Source organism: Triturus cristatus, chromosome 7, assembly GCF_964204655.1.
Source record: "Triturus cristatus chromosome 7, aTriCri1.1, whole genome shotgun sequence".
Classification (NCBI taxonomy): domain Eukaryota; kingdom Metazoa; phylum Chordata; class Amphibia; order Caudata; family Salamandridae; genus Triturus; species Triturus cristatus.
In genome coordinates, this window is record NC_140590.1 from 1368587437 (window position 1) to 1368607412 (window position 19976).

General features: G+C 44.3%; 1 protein-coding gene across 1 annotated transcript in view; it reads left to right on the top strand.

Annotated features, from left to right (window-relative positions):
• The window catches only part of LOC146812074 (uncharacterized), a 236105-nt gene that overhangs the window by 206443 nt on the left and 9686 nt on the right, over nt 1-19976 (top strand). The window lies entirely within an intron of this gene.

The following is a 19976-nucleotide window of genomic DNA, read 5'->3' on the forward strand; positions in this document are numbered from 1 at the left end:
TGTTAACCATCCTTTTCTTCCGTTACTTTTGGGCCTCAAAGCATGAATCGCAGCTTTTTATATTCATTTCCACTGAGATTGAGTTTTGAATGCTTGGTATCGAGCGATCACAGTTAGAAATTTAAAAGCTGATATGCAGTACATAATTGGTCATTCAAACAGTACAGTAAATTAATATGTAACCCCAGCAGTGACTCCTCAAGGAAATTGATAAAAAAAATCACTGCTGATAACTTGCTAATCCAGTTAAATTTATTTTTTCTTTTTCTTCTTTTTGCCACAACTGTCTCTTTGGAGACAAACGAAAAATAACATTTGGAAATTCATCAAACGGAATCTAAAACTCAAGTAGCTCTCACATAATCCATTTTTATTGTTTTACGCACAATATGTCATTTACTTCTTTCCTTAAACATTACTTTTTACAATTTCATATTTTTATTGCCTAACGGTTATTGTACTACAGATTTCTCAAAGGGGTGTTTGTTGTGTCATTTTTACTACACATCGTATTTTACTGCTCTTCTGCAGAGGTTCTTTGATGGAAGCAATCAAGCATATCAGACAAATGAAACATGGGAATAATGGGGTATAAGTCAGTAAGTTCAATTCCAGTGTGCTAAGGACAGAATACAGTATGAGTGGAATTCTTCACAAGCATGTACAGGAAGAAGTGGTAGTACAAGCAAGGAGAAGAAATATTCAACAATAAGCAGTAGAGCAACATAATAATAAAAGGGATCTTGTCATGCGCAAACATAGCCCAATGGGCGTCAAGGCGCCTAATTCCCAATCCAGCTCATAGCAAAGCTCCTGCAGCTCAACCTGTGTAAGCTCTAGAGAAGCACCAGGTTTTTAGGGCCTTTTTAAACAGAGCTAAAGAAGGCAGAGTCTTCAGCTCTATCGGCAGGCTATTCCAAAGTTGTGGAGCAACAACTGAGAAAGCCCTGGCTCCCCATCTGGCGAGCTTAAAACGAGGGACAACAAGTTGAAGCAGCCCTGAAGAACGCAGACTTCTTGAAGGGCAGTAACGAGTAAGCAAGGAGCTGATGGCGCCTTTAGATTCATCCTCCATTGCTCTGTATGTCAGACACAGAATTTTAAAGTTGATTCTGTGCTGAATAGGCAGCCAATGAAGGTCTCTCCTCGCAGCAGTAGCAGAAGAAGACCTGGAGAGATCCAGGACAAAACGTGCAGCAGCATTCTGCACGATTTGCAGTCGATGTATAAGGCCCTTGTTGGCTTCCATGTAAAGAGAGTTGCAATAATCCAACCTGGAGCCAACAAGGGCGACTGCAATCTGCTTGCGAGTTTGAAGTGACAAATAGCTGCGAATTCTATTGAGTGTCCTGATCACGCCCCAGCAGGTCGAAACAGTCCGATTCACCTGTAGGGACATTGAGAGTGAGGTGTCGAACATTACACCCAGATTTCTGGCAGATTGAGATGGAGTCGGGCAGATACCCAGAGAGGAAGGCCACCACTCACTTGACTAAACCTCTTGGTTCTTCCCGAAAATCAAAACCTCAGTCTTATCGCCATTTAGCTTCAGGGAGTTTGCAACCATCCAGTCTGCAACATGTTGCATGCAAGACCGGAAGCCAAAGGCAGATGTTATGACAGAGGATTGAGTCAGCGAAACCATGATCTGGGTGTCGTCGGCATATGATACCACCTCCATCCCCTGCGATCTTACTAGTCTAGCAAGGGGGGCCACGTAGATATTAAACAGGGTGGGACTTAATGCCGACCCCTGTGGCACTCCACAGTGCAAAGACTTTGCAGGGGAGAGGTGGTTGCCGAGCATTACTCTTTGTTCCCTATCAAGGAGAAAGGAATTGAGGAGACTCAATGCCGAACCAGTGACACCTGCCTCTCTAAGCCGAGATGTTAAAATGGCAGGGGACAGAGTGTCAAAAGCGGCTGTGAGGTCCAGTAGCACAAGAACAGTTGTTTGTCCAGCATCCACCTTGCGTCGGATGCTATCGACTACAAAGGTGAGAGCGGATTCTGTGCTGTGGTGTTTTCGAAAACCATGCTGGGTAATGTCAAGACACTCAGAGACTTCAAGAAAAGAGGATAAGTGGCGATTCAGGTGGGCTTCCAAAATTTTTGCGGGTGCGGGGAGCAGAGAGATCGGCCTGAAATTTTTCAGGAGGCCTGGATCGAGTGAAGGCTTCTTTAGGAGCGGCTTCACAATGGCCTTCTTCCATATTGATGGAAAGATGCCTTGAACAATTGCCTTATTCATCACCTCAAGTAAGGGAGGGAGAAGACTGTTCCTACACTCTTTTAATTTTTTGAGCGGCAGTGGATCAAGAGGAGAGGAGGATTTGATCTTATCCAAGAGGCCGTTGAGACCCTCCAAAGACATTAAAGGAAATGCAGAAAGAAGGCTAGGGGGTACTAAAGGAGGACTGAAAGGGACTAATAGAAGATTTTCCGGCAGGGCAAGACGTTGTACTTCCAAAGAGGTATGAATATCTAAGATCTTAGTATGGAAGAAGTCTGCAATATCGTCACAGAGACGCTGAGAACTGACTACGGGGTCTGGAAGTTGCAGGGAGCACAACGAGTCAGCAATTTTAAAGAGCTCCCTAGAGGAAGTGAGTGAGCTGGTAAGGCTGGAGAAGTATTTCTGCTTCTCCATAATCACTTTCTTCTTGTACTCACGAAGAGCAGACTTATGGGCCTCCCTGTCCATGGGATCCCAAGATTTCCTCCATCTTCTCTCGCTGCTTCTACAGCCCTGTCGTAGTCCTCTGAGATGGTCCGAGAACCATGGTGCTGATGGTTTGCGCCGGGCTACATATCGCAGGGATGCAGGAGCAAGTTTTTCCACTGCATTGGCGATGGAATCCTGCAGATCATGTGCTGCCTCAGCCGCATCCTTTAGTGAAAGAGCCTCTGGTGTGGAAACAAAGGGGGCCAGAACCTCATTCGAGAGATTTCTAAAGTTTCTTCTAGAAACAAAAGGGGTAGTCCCTTTCCTAATCCCATAAGAAAGAGAGAAGGCAAGCTGCAGAGGGACAGCAAGGTGATCAGTCCAGACCAGGGGTAGGGGTAAGCCACTGGAAAGTCTTGTATCATTGGAGAACACCCCGTCAAGGATATGGCCAGCTATATGGGTGGCATTAGTAACAAGCTGGGTAAAATCACAGGATGCAAGAGATTCGACCAGTGATATGGTATCCTTAGAGTGAACCTCATCAAGATGGAAATTGAGGTCACCTAGAATAGTAAAGGAGGGCTTTCCAAAATATGGTTCGAGGATTTTCAATAAATCCAGGGCAAAGTTAGCTCTATACCCAGGCGGCCTATAGATCAGTATGCCCGTGAAAGAGACTGAGGGGGCACAAATGATACAAAAATATAGAGCTTCAAAACAGTCTTGGGGCGAAGACAGTGGCTTAATCGTGCATGACAAGGAAGATTTAAAAAGAATGGCAATACCTCCTCCTCTGCGTTTAGGTCTGTCATGCCGATGTAGAGAGTAGCCATCAGGAATGGCTAACAAAAGGTCATGTCCAGAAGAGTCAGTAGCCCAGGTCTCCGTAATGAAGACCCAGTCAGGCTGCCTTTCGTCCACGAAATCGTGGAAAGCAAGATTATGCTTAATTAGCGAGCGCGCGTTTATTAAAAACCCAGTGTTATGAAAAACCTTTGGCCCAGAGAAGGAAGAGCATGATTTGGTAAAACAAGTGGCCTGGGGATGAAAGGGGGCAAAACAGACAGTACAACGATAAAAATTCAATAGGTCCAACCTCAAAAGAAAAACAAAATGTATTCATGTACATATTTCTTTATAATGTGCATTGCGAATTATTTGCTGGTGGGCACAAGGAGGGCTAAACACAATCCTTCTGTAGGAAATACTTACTTGCTGTGCACATTGCTAGGGGCAACCCTGGAGTACTTGTAATCAAAGATGAAATACGTTTGTTTTTACTGCTTTCCTAAAGGGCTGGCTTGTATCCTTTGATCCTGAGATGTACCTTGTCTTGCAAGTCACTGAAGACTAATATTAGTTAAGCTATTACAAAAAAGACAAAAAAAGAAAGGATTGAGCAAGAGTGAGAGTCGCACACAGACGCAAATGAAATCTTCATAATAACATGCATAATCTTACAAGCCTTGATAAACATGAAATTAAAAGAAATCGAGACATGCAAATAAGTGGTGCATTCGGTCATTGAAACTGTATGCAATTTCAACTGTATGCAACTGCAGTTTCTTCCCCTAGTTGCAAAGTTTAGTAGCCCAGGTAAGGCAGATACATCGACAATTGACATCTCCATTTCACTAAATTTCCAAGTTTTGAACCTACCATCTGATTACCAAAAAGCCACGTCAATGTCATGGGAGAGATGATGGGTTTCCACTCCTTCCAGCTGAACAGGTGAAGCATGCTGGCAATATCTGAATGAGGATTCAATGCAGTATTCACCACTTCCAGTGGGTAGACATACACTTAAATTAGTAGCCCATTTAATAGGCACAGCACATTCAGAAAACAACGTTAATTAGGATTTTTCACTTACCACTTACGGCATCACTCAGAATCATCCACGTTATCACCCACATCTGCTCTTATCACTCCACACGATCTCCCATCACACCTCCTTTCAATTTACTATCCATATTCTCTCTTAATAGCCACACGCCTCTTTCACATACTGTGTCCACTCTGTTTTCTTCTCAAACCTTCAGTTTTATTTTTAATGCCCATATTCTCTTCTCACCCCTCTTGTCCCCTACTTCCCTGCATGCACTCTATCTATGCTTAATTTTTTCCTTATTCATGCTCGCTTCATTTTTTCCTTATTCATGCTCTCATTCCCCACCATAACACACTCTCTCCATCTGTTCTCTCCTCCACACTCGTGCCTCTGCCGTCCTGCCCTTATCCCATACCGGAGGATCACACCTACACACCACTTGTGTATAGTTTTACCTGAAGCAGGAGGTCACAACATTAATAGAATTGTGTATTGTAGGCTATATTCCCCGTTTACACAAGTCTGAAACATCTTGTTGCCCTTGCTATGTGCCCATGGGGTCAAGGCCATGGGCAGGACCTATAGTAACCTTCAATGCTCCTGCCTACGTCAGAGTCCATTCTAGTCTAGAAGTTATGTTTCTATCAGTCAAGAATACGAGACTAGTGGAGGAAGTGAAAAGAGGAGGCCTTCCTTTCCCAGTGTAAAACATGGCGTTGTAGATGAGTCACCTCCGGACAGAAAGGTGCAGAAAAGTACAGGGGTTTGTTGCATATTGCCAAAGAAACCTCCTGTCAGGCAAATTTGCACTCGTTGTGTGATGAAGTGAAGATAGCCCTCTGTGTCCTCTTCTTTACAACTCATCGAAAACACACTCCTACCAGCACATAAAGACAAACAGTGAGTAGTTATTCTGTAATAAAATCATATGTGGGTGTTACTACACTCGCGCAATTGTATGCTTAGTTATTCTTCCTTCACGTCGGGTAGTAGAAAAAATGTTGCATATTATAACCTCTTTTATAATCGTTTGCCAAATCCTACCATAATTGTGCACAATAAATTACTAATGAAAGTACCTTGAGTATGTCCCTGGAGACAAGGCACAAGCCGTGAGTACATGAGGGTTGAAGGCACCTACCCACTCTTTTTACAGGGTGGACTCCGTCCACCCTGCCAAGAAGTTGGGCCCTACAGACATTTTCAGACACCGAGACACATTTAGCAGCACCTGCACGTTGTCTGCTTTCGTTCAGAACAGCAACGTGCAGGCGAGAGGGCTTGGTTATTTTAAATTTCAACTGGAGCCAAAACAAAGCCGAATTTATGGGCACCATGAGGCCTCCTTTTGTTGGATTCTTCTACCTGAGAGCTATCTGGAGCCTCGCACCTAGATGTAAAGGCGATGGAGGGGAAACAGAGGGCCGAAGCTTGTTATCACTTCACAAGTATTTAAGAGAGGCATTCTTTTGACTTTGTTCAGCCCCTCTATATAAGAGATATGCATGCACTGTTATAATATCAGATGTGTTGGTTTGTCCCAGTTTTTCTCAAATAATTTAAGTACCACTATTTGGTTTTATTTCTTTTATAAATGGCGCTACTCAGAGGGCTTTAATTTACACGTACATATTGACAATACATTGTAAGTGTGTAAACCAGTGTACAGGATGTGTTACATATGACAGTGAGGGTTACAAATTGTAGGAGTCAAATGTCCTTCATAGCTCTATATTAGAAGGATTACAGTTTATGAATTCCAAGTAACAACAGGATCTCTGCACCAGGTGCTTTAACCCCACAAGATATTTTAAAATGCTGACTTCGCAACCAGCTTAGCAGAACAAATTTACTCACATATTTATTCTTGTTGGCAATTTATGTGTGGCCAAATTTAAAAACATGAATGTAGAAGTTGAGGCCTAGAAGTTTTGTCAGGACTGCGTCACTTTTTGGCACAACCCATATGCAAAATGTCATTTGTTAAATATTGTAATGCACTCAAATGTACTCATGATATACCTTCTAAACATATTTCTTTGAGGTCTGAAGATCTGATGTCACTTCTTGTGATGTAGCTTCCTGTGTTGCCACGTGCAATGCCATGGGCTGTGATCTTATGTGCCATGATGTCACTTGTATACTGCCTAACTTGGTTAGTCCCCTCACTTCTGTTTTTTAGGACTTGTGCCCTGCCTGGAGGTCTACTGGAGTTTGCTCCGTGGTGTAAACACCTGAGCAGAGTATGAGTCTCCATTTGAAAGCGGGTGAACCGCCCAAGTGAGTTCAAGAGTCAGCAAAATCTGTTTTTGTGGCCTGCTCCTGTGGCGTCAGCTAGCCTGTACATGCATCATCATTGTTTAGTCATGTTGGCGTCATTTGAATTGGAGGTCAAAATCAGGCCATTAATCGGCTTGTACATTTGAAATGAGTGTGTCACAAATATTCCAGGGCATAAGACATATTATTTTTTAACCAAGAAAAAGACCTGCGACGACAAGTCATGAAATTGTTAGGGCGTCTAGCTGCAGGTCATTTTTCATGGTTTCTTCCTTCTGCAGAAAGAAGGAGGCAAATTCCTCACAGATTGGAAGCGAGTTGTTTCCCACCAGTGACTGGGTGCGCAGTTTGATTGTGCTTTTATGAGATAAAATAGTTTTTGGGGTCGGTTACTGGCTTCATCGAGTTGGTTTCTAAAGAAGTCTACTTTAGAAGTTCTTATGTTTTTATAGTAACTGTTCCTTAATTATCCCAGGTGCTTGAGATGCTTAATGGACTGATCAGATCTTCATTGATGTTCAGCTAATCTCAAGTTACGTCTTTCTGTGTATAGACTACCATTGTACCATGGTTTGGAGATTTAAGTGGGCCTTCTTTTTTATTTGGAAAGGCGAGATTAAGTCCAGAACAGATTCCATGGAGCGAGTGTAGTGATTCCTAAAATCAAGGAGAGCTCTTCAGGGGTATTCAAGCTGTTGTGACTGAGAGGACTCAGAACATTCCCGGCGATGTTGTGCATGTTCATTTTCCAGATTTTGGGCTTGGATCGTTGTGCTGTGTTGTTTATCAAATCTTCTGTGAAGAGGAAAGTGATGTGGTGGAGGACAGTCCAATCACAGGGTAGGATAGATTCCAACTGAATTAATTTTGGCTTTGCAATGATAAGATCTAATGTAGGTCCTTTGTTGTGAGTGGGCTTGTCTCAGAACTGAGTCAGGTTCAGGTCTGCAAGTAAAGATTTTAAGCTGTTGACTGCTGGGTCATTCAAATCATTCCAATGTAGATTGAAGTCTCAGACGAAGATTTGAGGGAAGTTCTGATGCACAGAACGGAAGCTCCACAAATTACACTGTAGTGTGGTCTAGTTGGGACTTCCATTTCACTTAAGCTTTTGCCAATTTAACGGCAAAAAAAGTTTTCGCCAGTCAATTTTTGTTAAAATTAATCATTTCCGAGTGGCTGTTAATGTTTTTTTTTGACAGAGAAGGTGGAAAACGTAGTCACGCATGTTAGTCTTTGATTTTCTGGTTTAATGTGGTCTTCCAGTAGAGCCTTGTTATTATTAGTTCAAACTCTTTTACATGTTTTTTTAATGATTTGTTCAGGCTAGCCACGCATCCATAAGTTATAACTGAGCTGCGCAACTTGGTTGTTTTAAGAGGAAAAGCTGCAACAATTTCTGTATATCCTCGTAGCTCGACCCACAGGTAAGATCTCTCTCAGTGCCGTCCGCTGGTGACTTTTGAAGATAGTCAAATCATTTTTGTTCATAAGCTTTGAGAAAACCGTGGTTTCAAGTCTACTATCCTTTACCACAAAGAGGATATCAAGGAATGGAACTTTATACTTGTACATTGTCATTATAAAGTGTAAGGAACAATAGAGTTGATCAACTGTAGAAAGGAACCTGCCTCGTGCCCCATCCTTATCCAAATAAGTAAAATATCATCAGTATATCACCATAGTTGACTATATTCACTAAATTGATTATTTTCCGGAAGGAATTTAGTTTATTATTTTATTTATTTATTTGAGTTTTATATATAGTGCTGGCTAAACCCAAAGGTTTACATGTTTAGGGAATATGTTTACAACATGTACATGGCAAGGGCCAAGTGATAATCACAGGAGGTAATATAGAAAAATATAGGAGAACAGAGCATTCAAGTCGACACAGTGAGAGCACAGTAATATATATCAATCAAGCAATTGGGTACTGGGGAAGAGAATAGACATTGAGTCAGCATAGTCAAATTGTCAGGAGACTTCCGACAGTTGATTCAGTGAGAAGTAAATAAAGATTCACTAGACTTAAGGCACAGACTCTGCCCATGCTCGTGCCTCCCTCTCTTCAAATCTGAAGATCTTCTTAGTTAATACAAAGTTCAGGCACTTCATGGCAAACTTTACGGCAATATGAAATGACTAGCCCATGGATCTTTAGGAGGTCTACTTTAACACCCAGCATTGCAGTTTTGGGATATTAGTAAAAAATCTTCCACATCTAGAGTGATATTGACTCACTGGGTCAAATGGGTAAACAGCGTTTAGTTCGCAAGCTAAACAACGCATGCCATAACAACGCAGTCGTTACAACGACCATGTTGTTATTTTGCATACCGTTACAACGCAAGTCGGAACAACGACTTGCGTTAGGGGGCAGAATATGTTGGATTTAAAATCTAACACCTTCCGTAGTGTCCGCACAGACTGGAGTTGAAATAGTACATTATACTATTCCAACATCCAGCGCCCCCTAAGAGCAAGTCGATGTTCTGTCTTGCGTTGGTAATGGTATGCAAAATAACAACGCAGTCGTTGTAACGACCGCGTTGTTATGGCATGCGTTGTCAACGCATGCGAAAAACGTCATATATTCGGTCAAAGGTCCATATTTTTTATGAGATTCAGGATATTTTTTAGGTACGTTGGCGCATTTTTCAATAGTGGTTGTAAGACAAAGTCTGCAAATTGTGAAAAAGGTTCTAGTATAGAGCCTGTGCCAGACAAGATTGGTCTGCCAGGAGAAGGATTTTGTTTTTGTGTATTTTTGGTAAGACATAAAAACTAAATGTGCATGGTCTGTTTGTATTGATGAAGACACCACCTTGTTTGCATATCCAACCTGATAAGTTGACTTCCTCGACCATAGATTTAATTTTAATTTTCTGAGATTAGGTAGGGTCATCCTTAAGTAACTAGTAATGTTCGATAGAAATTATTCGCCGTACATTGAACAATTCAGCACCACAAAGGTTCCTCCCGTTATCCTCTGGTTTAATGATATTGTCTTTGACATAAGGCTTAGAGCTCTTTTCTTCTTTTTTGGGAAGTTTTAATATTTGTTAGTATGTTTTCAAATTTCATAACATCTGCAAGAACTGCTTTCTGCAAGGTCAGTACTAGCAGAATGGTGTTAGATGATGTGTAAAATGTGGACCTTCTTTCTAGCCCAGTTTTATTGTCATTCTCCCATTTTGTGTGAAAAAAAGTGGCGATACGGCTTACTGAAAATTGATGAAGTTCTCCACTGGCTTCAAAGGAGTTGTGGCTAATAGTAGGGGTGAATACCAGGTCTCTTTGAAAAAGACAGACAAGCATGTGTGAAGAGAGTACCCCAGTGAGCGTAAAGAACTAGAGTATTTGAGGAGCATGGCTGAAGTGCGGAACCAGCAACACACGTCTCCGCTGAGCCCCAAGTCTAGAGGTTTTCAACTTGGAGTCATAATGGTTATAAGCACATGGCAAATCACTGATGACAAACTGAGCAGAATACGCTGTGGAAAGTAATAAAGAGCTGAACTTCAGGGTGGATAACTAGTGAGTACAAAGAAAATCTGGGCATCATTCACAGAAAGAAGATGCCCCTTTCCCGCTTGCATTGGAAAGATCAGCAGCCAACGACAGCTGCATCAAGAGAGATATGTATTGGAGGGTGAGCAAAAGACAACCTTGTTTGAAATGACCACAGCACCAGGTGCTGAAGGCAATGGAAGTGGGAGAGTCGTGAGTGTCTGGGAGAGAACACCGGGATTAGAACTGAAGAAGTGTGAACTGCGCTAATGGTGAGAAAAAGAACGAATGCTTGTGGCCTAGGCGGGAGGCTGATACTTGGATGCTGGTGGGGCCTTTGGGAGTGAGAGCAGCGTAAGTACAGCAGGGGACGATTTGTGAATCCGGGGGAGGCAAAAAAGCCTTGAGTGTCCCCTCCCACTTCTCCTGGAGAGCAGTACAGAGCTTGAGGCTGAGGGGAAATTGGAGAAGAGTGCACTGCGTACTCTAATTGGCAAATCTGCCTTGTGGCTCATTGGGTGGCCATTGTTGCTGAATTGGTACTGTCTTATGGATGATATAGGTATGAACTTGATCTACCCTTGTCAAGTGGCACACCCTCTTTCACTGTAGTGTCAGATGGTTGGATTTATGTCCTTTTTAGAACAGGTGCTCATCCCAAAAGAATCAATTGAAGCAAAGCCTATTGAAACAACGGCTATGACAAGCCCTCAAAGAAACCCTCTATGAAAGAACACTTGGCTTCCCAAAAATCAGGACCATGACGATGGAGGTGGGGATTATACCCTTCAGAGTTAAACCATTGAACTGATGTTGGCTGCTGAGCTGCAGACTGTGAGACCTCAGTACTGGTTTATCAAGAGCATAGACAATCCACCTGTATCCGCAAGAGAGCTCTGTCACAGTGTGAAGAGTAACATAGCTGAAGATAGCTGTACCCTAGAGAAAAAATGGGTCAGGAGAGAGAGATAGACGCGATCCTGATGGCAGTGCGGTTCAGCATGTCCTGACAATTCAAAGGCCTCTCCCAGACCTTTTGGGCTCCTATTTTAAAAGCAACCAACACATTAAAAACAGATTTATATTTGTTGTCAATCTCTCCAAGGCCCAAAACTCAGGTGCTGCTTACCAGAGTCCGATAGTGGAAGAACTGTAGTCAGCCCCCCATGGTCCCAATTTATGCACCAAATGAGAGGAGGGAAGAATTTTACGTGCACCCGTTCCCAGCAATAGCAAAATTCCTGAGGTTTTATGTCAAAATAGGAGGTGTTTTCAATGCTACACTAGATCTCAATATGGACTGCTCAATGTAGAAGATCTAGCCTGCATTGACATGTGGAGAAGGCAGCACCCAAATGATGAGGCTTTTATGTTCTATTCTAATGTGCAAAGAATGTATACTGGGGCGGTATTACAGAAAGTGCCCTGGGGCGCAACAGGCATGTGGACCTGCTTTGTGTGCCCCTTGGACACTTTGGTATTAAAGAAGAGGCCACAGGCGCTTGTGCGGCCCCTTCTGTAATACATGTTGCGCCAGCGCTATACCAAGAGGGCCTTCCCTTATCTGCATGTGGGCGTGGATCCCCTCGGACAACCCTTTCAGGTGGCTGCAGTCATTCACTGTACCCACCTGCAAAAAGATCTCTAATCGTAATCCCTTTTTAAAGAGCAGGCAGGTTGCCTCCTGCAGAGTGAAACACAGAGCGGCTTTGAAGCAGCCGCTTCATATTTCACTCAAATGTGCTGCCCTCAGGGCATCATGAGTTCACTGCTGCCCTGAGGGTCGTGCATTCACTGTAATAGGGTGCACCTTCCCTGTTTGCGCATAGCACACCTATTTAAAGGTGTGCCATAGCGCAAAAAGGAAAAGTGCACCACCTGCATAATAAGTCCCAAGATTGGGTTTTCCCTAATAATTAATTCTTTGGTCTTGTCGAATCCTGGCGCTTAAATACGAGCCAAAGTTTGATCTGACCACTCACCAGTTAAAAATATTGTTAGACCTTCCCCTATTGGTACAGCATTTCATGACCTGGCAGTACAGGCTTCAATAAGAGAGGCGTTTTTATTTTTATGATAGTATTAATCGTACATTACAACCATGTCAGAGGGAGGTATACACAAATTGTCTGAACACGTAGTGCTTCACCGGCCCCATCATAGTTGATTCGCAGTTGGCCCTTCGCCATACACAACTCTTTGTTTTAGTCAAAAAATAATTCAGCCTATCAACAAATATCATAAATATGTCATGCATTCTATGTAATTCGGTCATCAGTAGACATTACTGGAACTCTTTTTTTTTTTTTTTTTTAAACCGTTTATTACAGAATCCAAAAAATATACAAAGATGGGCCTACAACCTTCAGGCCGGCCGCTAACAAGCAAGAGGAGCATATGATACAGACAATAGCACGCGTGCTGCGGCAGAGGGAAATGTACAGGAGGTAGAAGCGTTGGTAGCCACACCATCCGGACCCCACATAACGGTTTCATTTTAGTATAAATAACAACAAAAAACAAATCCACAAGGCAACCCACAATCAGAAACAGCAGCATGTGCTCCCCTAACAGGGGGACCCCACCAATCCATAGGAGTATCAAGGGGGGGAAAAGGTCAGTACGGGGACTAAGTAGACTCAGTGCCCGGAACCGGGAAGATAAACTGGCTAAGGGGACGGGGCCGGTGACGGATCGGGCAATAACGGCGGGGTACAGATTCCCCCCCGGTAGGCGTTCCAGGGGCCCCATACTTTCACCCATGTCCCAGGCTTACCTCTCGCAACATACACCACCTTTTCCCGAAACATGCACCAATCCATGTTATTCTTCCATGCCGAGACAGTCGGCGACCTCTGGGAACCCCACAGTTGAGCAATGTCGCGTTTGGCCACCATATATCCCAGAGTCGCCCACCACGTTTGCGGCACCGAATAGTCGGTTGGCTCCCACACATTCAGAAGACATCTCCTCGCCTCGGGCAGCAGCGACACACGCGTAACTACCCGCAGAACCTCATGCACACCACGCCAGAAACGCGCCACCTCCGGGCATTCCCACAAAATATGGAGAAAGGTCCCCAAAGAACCACACCCACGCTTACACAACCCGTCCACAGCATAGCCCATACGCATTAGCCTTGGCCCCGTAACATAGACCCTATGGAGTATCTTGAGCTGGACGAAGCGAAGACGGGCCGGTATGGCCACCTCTTTCGGGGAGGCCACCGCAGACACCCAGTCCTCGTCATCCAGCTCCAATCCATCGGCAACCCATGCCTCACGAAGGTTAGTCAGCAGTCCCGAACGGTCATTGATAAGTTTTTTATAAATTAATGAAATCGTGCTGTCCGGTACATGCCCATCTAGCACTCTATCCTCCAGAGGGGAATACTCCGGGATGGAGGCAACGTCCGGGAATACGGAGCACAACGCATGGCGGATCTGCATATATCGAAAGTACTCCCTGTCTTGCAACTGGAATTCCTTCTGCAGCACCCGAACGTTTTGAATCCCCCCCTCGTCCAGAGGTCACCCACCCTGCTGATGCCTATCATGTCCCACTTCTCAAAGCCCTTCGAGGTCCACAGGGAGCCCAACTGCTCAGATGCGTATAGTGGCGACGCACGGGTCAAACGATCTTTCCACCCCATCGCCACATTAGCCGCGTGCCACACTCGTACCATGACACGCGTGGGGCCCGTCAGACGTGCGTCGAGCGAGCTGGAGTAAAGCGCTCGATTATAGTCACCACCCGGCAGTAACATCTTATCCATTTCAAAGGCCGGGTTTAGAGCGGGCCCGTACAGGCCGTGATTGATCACAGCCAGCTGGGAGGCCCAATAATACCGTTTGATATCCGGGAGGAGTCTCAAGTGGGACAGGCATCAGCAGAATCTCTGGCTTTTCAGTCAATTTTTTTTTTAAAGTGAGCCCAAAACCCCAAGATCAAGTCAAGTCATGTAAAGTGCAGAAAGTCTGCCAAAAAGTGACAATGTCTAGACCTAACGAGCTCAACTTCATGGGTATATCGTAAAATCTATGTAAATATTTAAAATGGTAAAGTCTGTGTCTGCAGTTTAGTGACAATTCTTTTGTCTGTGTGCAACAATGCCTCCATTGCTTATCTGCTCATGGCTCGCCATCTGATTGGTTCCTAAACAATGTCACCACCTACACTCTGCATTCTTATGCTCCTCTGTTTTAAAAACAAAAAAGGCCAGCACAGGCCATATATGTCGTTGGTTGTTCTTTTCGAGAAAAGCAGGTTATTGGTGTGTGCTGTTGTATGCAGCCAAAAGTAAAGGAAAATATCCAGAGGTGTCATTGCTCTTGGTACATTATACTGCTGCAGTGTCAAGAACGGTCCCCTTGGATCTATATCTCCGGTTCAGGCAATTCCCAATTTACCAACTGCTTCTGTGCTTTGGGCTGCATTGTAGGCGGAATGCATTGATTGCTTTGTATGTGCAACTCTGAGGAGTATAGACCCTTAAACCCTCCAATTCTGGACATGCAGTGTTGAGCCCAGTTTGTGTATGCTACTACGTTAATATGCTTTAATAGGAGAGGCTTTACCGCACCGTGTACATGAAAATGCAGATGGAAAGTTATTTGGAATTGGTATGTGGTATGCAGCTACAGCTGAAGGGAAGAAATAATATAACAGATGACCAGGTTTTTTCGGTTTGCTAAGGACAAAACAGTGGCATTAGAGACAAAAGTGCTTAAATTAAAAAGCCCAACATAAGCAAGACAGGACGATATATGCTCTACTTTACTAATAATCATACATCTAATGCACTTTGTGTTTTGGATCCTTTAGGTCTGAATCAAAATTTCCTGGTTGATGCAGAATTCCACATAGGAACCAATCAAATTTTTTTGGTTATATCTCTACCCTAGAATATCTGATCTTTAGAGTTTAATGTCCCTCACATTCAAGATACGTTGTTTTATGATCAGTGTAGATGGGGCCACCTAGACATTTCTTGATTCAGTCCAGCATCTGCCACTGTCTCCCCCGACTTGTACATAATGCAAACATCACTTCTCAGGTTCCCAAAATCAACTATTCTCATGATACAATGAAAGTTATTGGTGTTTGAAGGGCAAAAGAAGTCGTCTAGAGTCCCTAAAACAACTCTATGTATACCAAAGGCAGATAGAGGAATCCGGTTTCCCAGTATAGGTACCTGTATTAGAGCAGCACACATTAGAGTAGTCTTGGAGTGGGCAAGCTGTCCTCACAAAAAAAAGTGGGTGTTGACAAAAAAAGATTATTCTGCTACACCACATCATATTTATTGTGTTTACCACCAATATATAGAACATTGAGTAGTTCATCTGTTAATTTAGTAGAGGTTTTGTTAGAACACTGGGGGTCAGTGGTCAGGAAGAATAAGATTTTCGCATATCTCTCCTCTGTGTCCAGAGTAACTCATAATTCTGCCTTCCTACCCAGAATGACTGACATGCTGTTTCAAGGCTGAAAGAATCTCCACCTCAGCTGGGCAAGCTTGTCTCATCGAGACTCAAAATTCTTTTAACTCTTACTGTGTGCAAGATAAAATGTCATCTCCCAAATCTACTGGGTGTAAGCCCTGTGAGAAATATGGCAAACAAATGTCTTTGACTACCCCTACATGTAGTTTGCCTGTGGTATCTTGAGTTAATCACAACTCTAAGGCCTGCAGTGATTTTGCCTTGATGCACCCCAAGGAGAACAGAAGCTAAGCTCTTCATAGCAAAGTACCGCAAACTGCCACACCAGTATCGGTTACAGTCTAACGGTAAATTCCACTCCCAAGGCCATTCCTCTGACTGGTCTTCTTTGCGCTCTAAGTCCTCCGGGAAATCCAAAAAGAAGCGTAAGAAGTTTGAGAAGGACTCTGGCCCTTCCCCGCCATTCTTCATCCCCTAAGAAAGACCGAGGCTGTCATTGTGCTTCCAGATCACGCTTTCGAAGTCGGTCCATTTCGTAGTTGATTCCAGCCTTGGTCCTGCGGCAACCGGAATTTCCAGCGCCATCAGCAGCACTGCCCTCAGGCCGAAGAATTCTGCACAGCTATGCTCCACTTTTTTGGCTTGTTACCGGCTCCCTCTTACACACCTATGGGCCCCAAGAAGCCAAGAGGCTTCTCATCTGTTTTTACACTAACAGGTTAACCCTCTGCACCGGTTGGGACCTCTGGATCAGCTCAGGGCTCCTGCCCAACTTTGGTACTAGTTCCCTCCTTGGCCCCACAACCCACGCTGTAACACGATCAACCAACATCGATGCTGGCTTAGTCGAATCCGGGTGACGATGGCAACCCATAATGCATTCAGTGCTGAGACTGCACTGCCCCAACCTCAGCCAAGGCTGCATGCTCCTTTATCCAAGCCGCAACCTTTTTACCACCATTCTGTCTCCTATACAGTCCCTCTACCTTCTGGTGGGCCTCAAGTTCTTCGAGATCATTTCGGCACGGACTCAGACAATGGGGTCTATGATGCTGGAGATTAAATTGCCCAATCATACTCGGAGGTAACAACTGGTAAAAGGATCTCTAGAATGCCAGTGGATTGAATACCTCCCCAGACACTGCCACTGACGAAAGTACCTCATTCGCAATGGTTATGTGTAGGATGGCAGAGGTCATTGGTTTTCATCTTCCCACTCAGGAGGTTAGTACCAATGTTCTGATGGAAGTGCTGCAGCCTAGCAAGTTGAACTCTGAGCCTTTGCTCCCATTTAATGAGGCTCCCACACATACTTTCTTAAGTACCAGAGCCAAATCATGCTCAGGCCCCATGTGCACGTCAGATAGCCATATGCCATTGCCCTGCTCCAGGCAACCCCGCCTTCCTTACTGTAGGAGGTCTTGTGGTGCAGGCTTCGGCCAACAGAGTGAACCCAATATGGTTTCCCACTACTCTCCCTGACAGAGAATCAAAGAGGATAGAGGCCTTTGGGGAGAGCATTTTATCCTCCACAAGTCTGGCTTTTGGTTCGGTCAATCAAGTGTGAGGACTTAAGGTAACAATGATATCAACTCTACATAATTTCAACAGTGCATTAAACAAAATATGTGAAAAGCCAAAGGAGAAACAACATATCTGTTTGTCTATATGAAGTAAAAAATGTTTTTATTGACATTTAATTAGATATAGAAAAATCATTTCATACTAAAGCAACACCCCATTTATACAATGTATTCATATCTTTATTCACACAATTTATAAACAACACCCAATAAAAATCACAGATTTTGTAAAATAAAGTTCACAGAGACAATTATAACAATTAGTATCTGATATTCATAATCCTGGAGAAACAAAGTGGCACAATAATAACAGACTGTTGTGTTCTACGCGCGTTTCGTCACAGGACAGTGCCTTCATCAGGAAAAGGGGCCACAATGGATCAGAGCTGATTTCTTATCCCTCTGAAAAGGATAATCAAATGTTATCTGTAGCTGCTGCAAGCTGTAGAGCTTTCACTGCATCTGGCCAAGAACGAAGATAAACTTAGACGGTAAACCTCCAGTGGAGAGTGTATTTTGTCATAACACCTCCGACCCAGGTATTTGTATTATATTTTAATTCCAATATGTTTGGCTGTTAACCAGATAATGTGATATCAAATTGCCGGATGGGGATTCCTCCGCCCACCACGATATCCGCGTGAGGACTCAATGCCAGCTGCCTTGTAGTACTATATTCTCGCATTGTTGGACTCAGTGCATTGACTGTGGATTCAGAGAAGCTGAGGCCATTCTTTCGCAGCAAATTCAGGCTGGCCTAAAAGCAGCGGAGTTCACCATCCTCTACAGACTAAGTACTACTGACTTCATCAATAGGACTATTGGCACCAGTGTGGTGGTTTGCGCACACGCATGGCTTTTTAGGAGATGTGCAGGCTAGTCTTATGGACATTCCATTTGCTCATTCCCGACTCTTCAGGCATCAAGCCAGTGCATCCCTTGATCGCTTCAAAGATCATGCCACAGTGCACTCCTGGGCCTTTCTACTACCCCATACAAGCGACATCAGCAGTTTTGCCACCTCTGGTGTTTTGTAGGGACAACCAATACAGTCAGTATCTCCCACTAAACAACACTTCCTTTTCGTGGCTGCGGGTGCTGTATCCATTGGGGAGCCCAGTCTTTCACAACCCCATTTGCCGCCTCTTCCAAGCCTCTTTAGCATGCCTTTACGGATGCACAGCCACCCTGTCAGAGGCAGGTTACCACACTTCCTATCTGGGTTGCAGGCAAAACTTCAGACTGGTGGGTTCTGCAAATTGTTTAGTGGGGTTACACTCTACCATTTCTCGAATCCCTTCCACACCTTCCATCATCCTCAGAACGACTGATGGAGAAGCATGTGTCTCTCTTGTAGCAAGGAGTGAAGGCTATTTTGGCAAAAGGAGCAATAGAAGGGGTCCAGACATCGGTTGTGGTTATTATTCCTGCTGTTTTCTGGTGCCCAAAATACGCAAGGGCCTCAGTCTCATATTAGACCTTCGTCCTCTCAATGCCCTTCTGAAAAAGGACAAGCTCAAGATACTCACCATGGTCCAGGGCTTGTCTGCCCTTTACCCTGAAGCCTAAAAGGTAGCTCTGGGCCTGCACGGGCCTCATTTTTATATCCCCGTTCTGCAGGCCCACAGGCGTTTCCGGCGGTTCACGGTAGGCCACAAGCGTTTTCAGTTTGTTGTGTTTCCCTTTGACCTTACCAGTGCCCCTCAGGTGTTCACAAAAGTGATGGATGTGCTTGCAACACATCTTCGGAGCCCAGTCTTCCTCTTCTTCTGTGACTGAATGTTGAAGACTGGCCCTCCCCAGGTAGTCGTCTCCCCACTCCAAACTACGGGAAACCTCCTATCATCTCTGGTATTCACTATAAATGTGCCTAGTCGCACCTGACTCCTTCACAGACGCTTCCCTTCATTTGTGCCATTCTGGACACTGTACAGTTTCGTGCCTATCCCCCAGAGAAAGGAGTCCAGGATATTTGGGCTTTGATCCCAATATTTTAACCTCTGTCCTGGATCTCAGTGAGGATGTCTTTTCGGAAGAGACTGCACAATGATCTGCAGTGGTGGCTGTAGGAACGTGATTGTGTAAGCCGTAGACCACTTTCCTTACGCCACCCAGAGCTTACTGTGGTGACTGATGCATCACTTCTCGGTTGGGAAGACCCTCTGGGAGATGTGCAGGTCAGGGGCGTCTGGTCTCCGGCAGAGGTCTGGCTCCATATCATTCCCCTGGAGCTGAGAGCCATCTGATTAGTGCTATAAGACTTCCTGCCCTACTTCCTAGGGAAGCTGGTGCAGGTGCTCACAGACACCAACATGTGGTACTGCAACAATCAGGGGAGGGGGGTTTTGGACCTTATAGTAGGAGATTTTGCATCTCTGGATATGGCTGAACCTCCCGGAATTTTAATGGTGACACTCAACGTAGTGGGTTCCTTGAACTCCAGAGCGTACAAATTAAGCTGTTGATGCCATACAGAACACGTATGGCAATTACATCTGAAAGTGGCAAAGGGCCTTTTTCCGCAAATAAGGAGAACCATGGCTCAATCTCTTTGCCACCACCGAGAATACACAATGTCAATTGTTTTGCACACTGGGTGTTTCAAAGGTGTCTCTGCACAGTAGAATTTGGGACTCCGGTACGCCTTTCCGCTGATA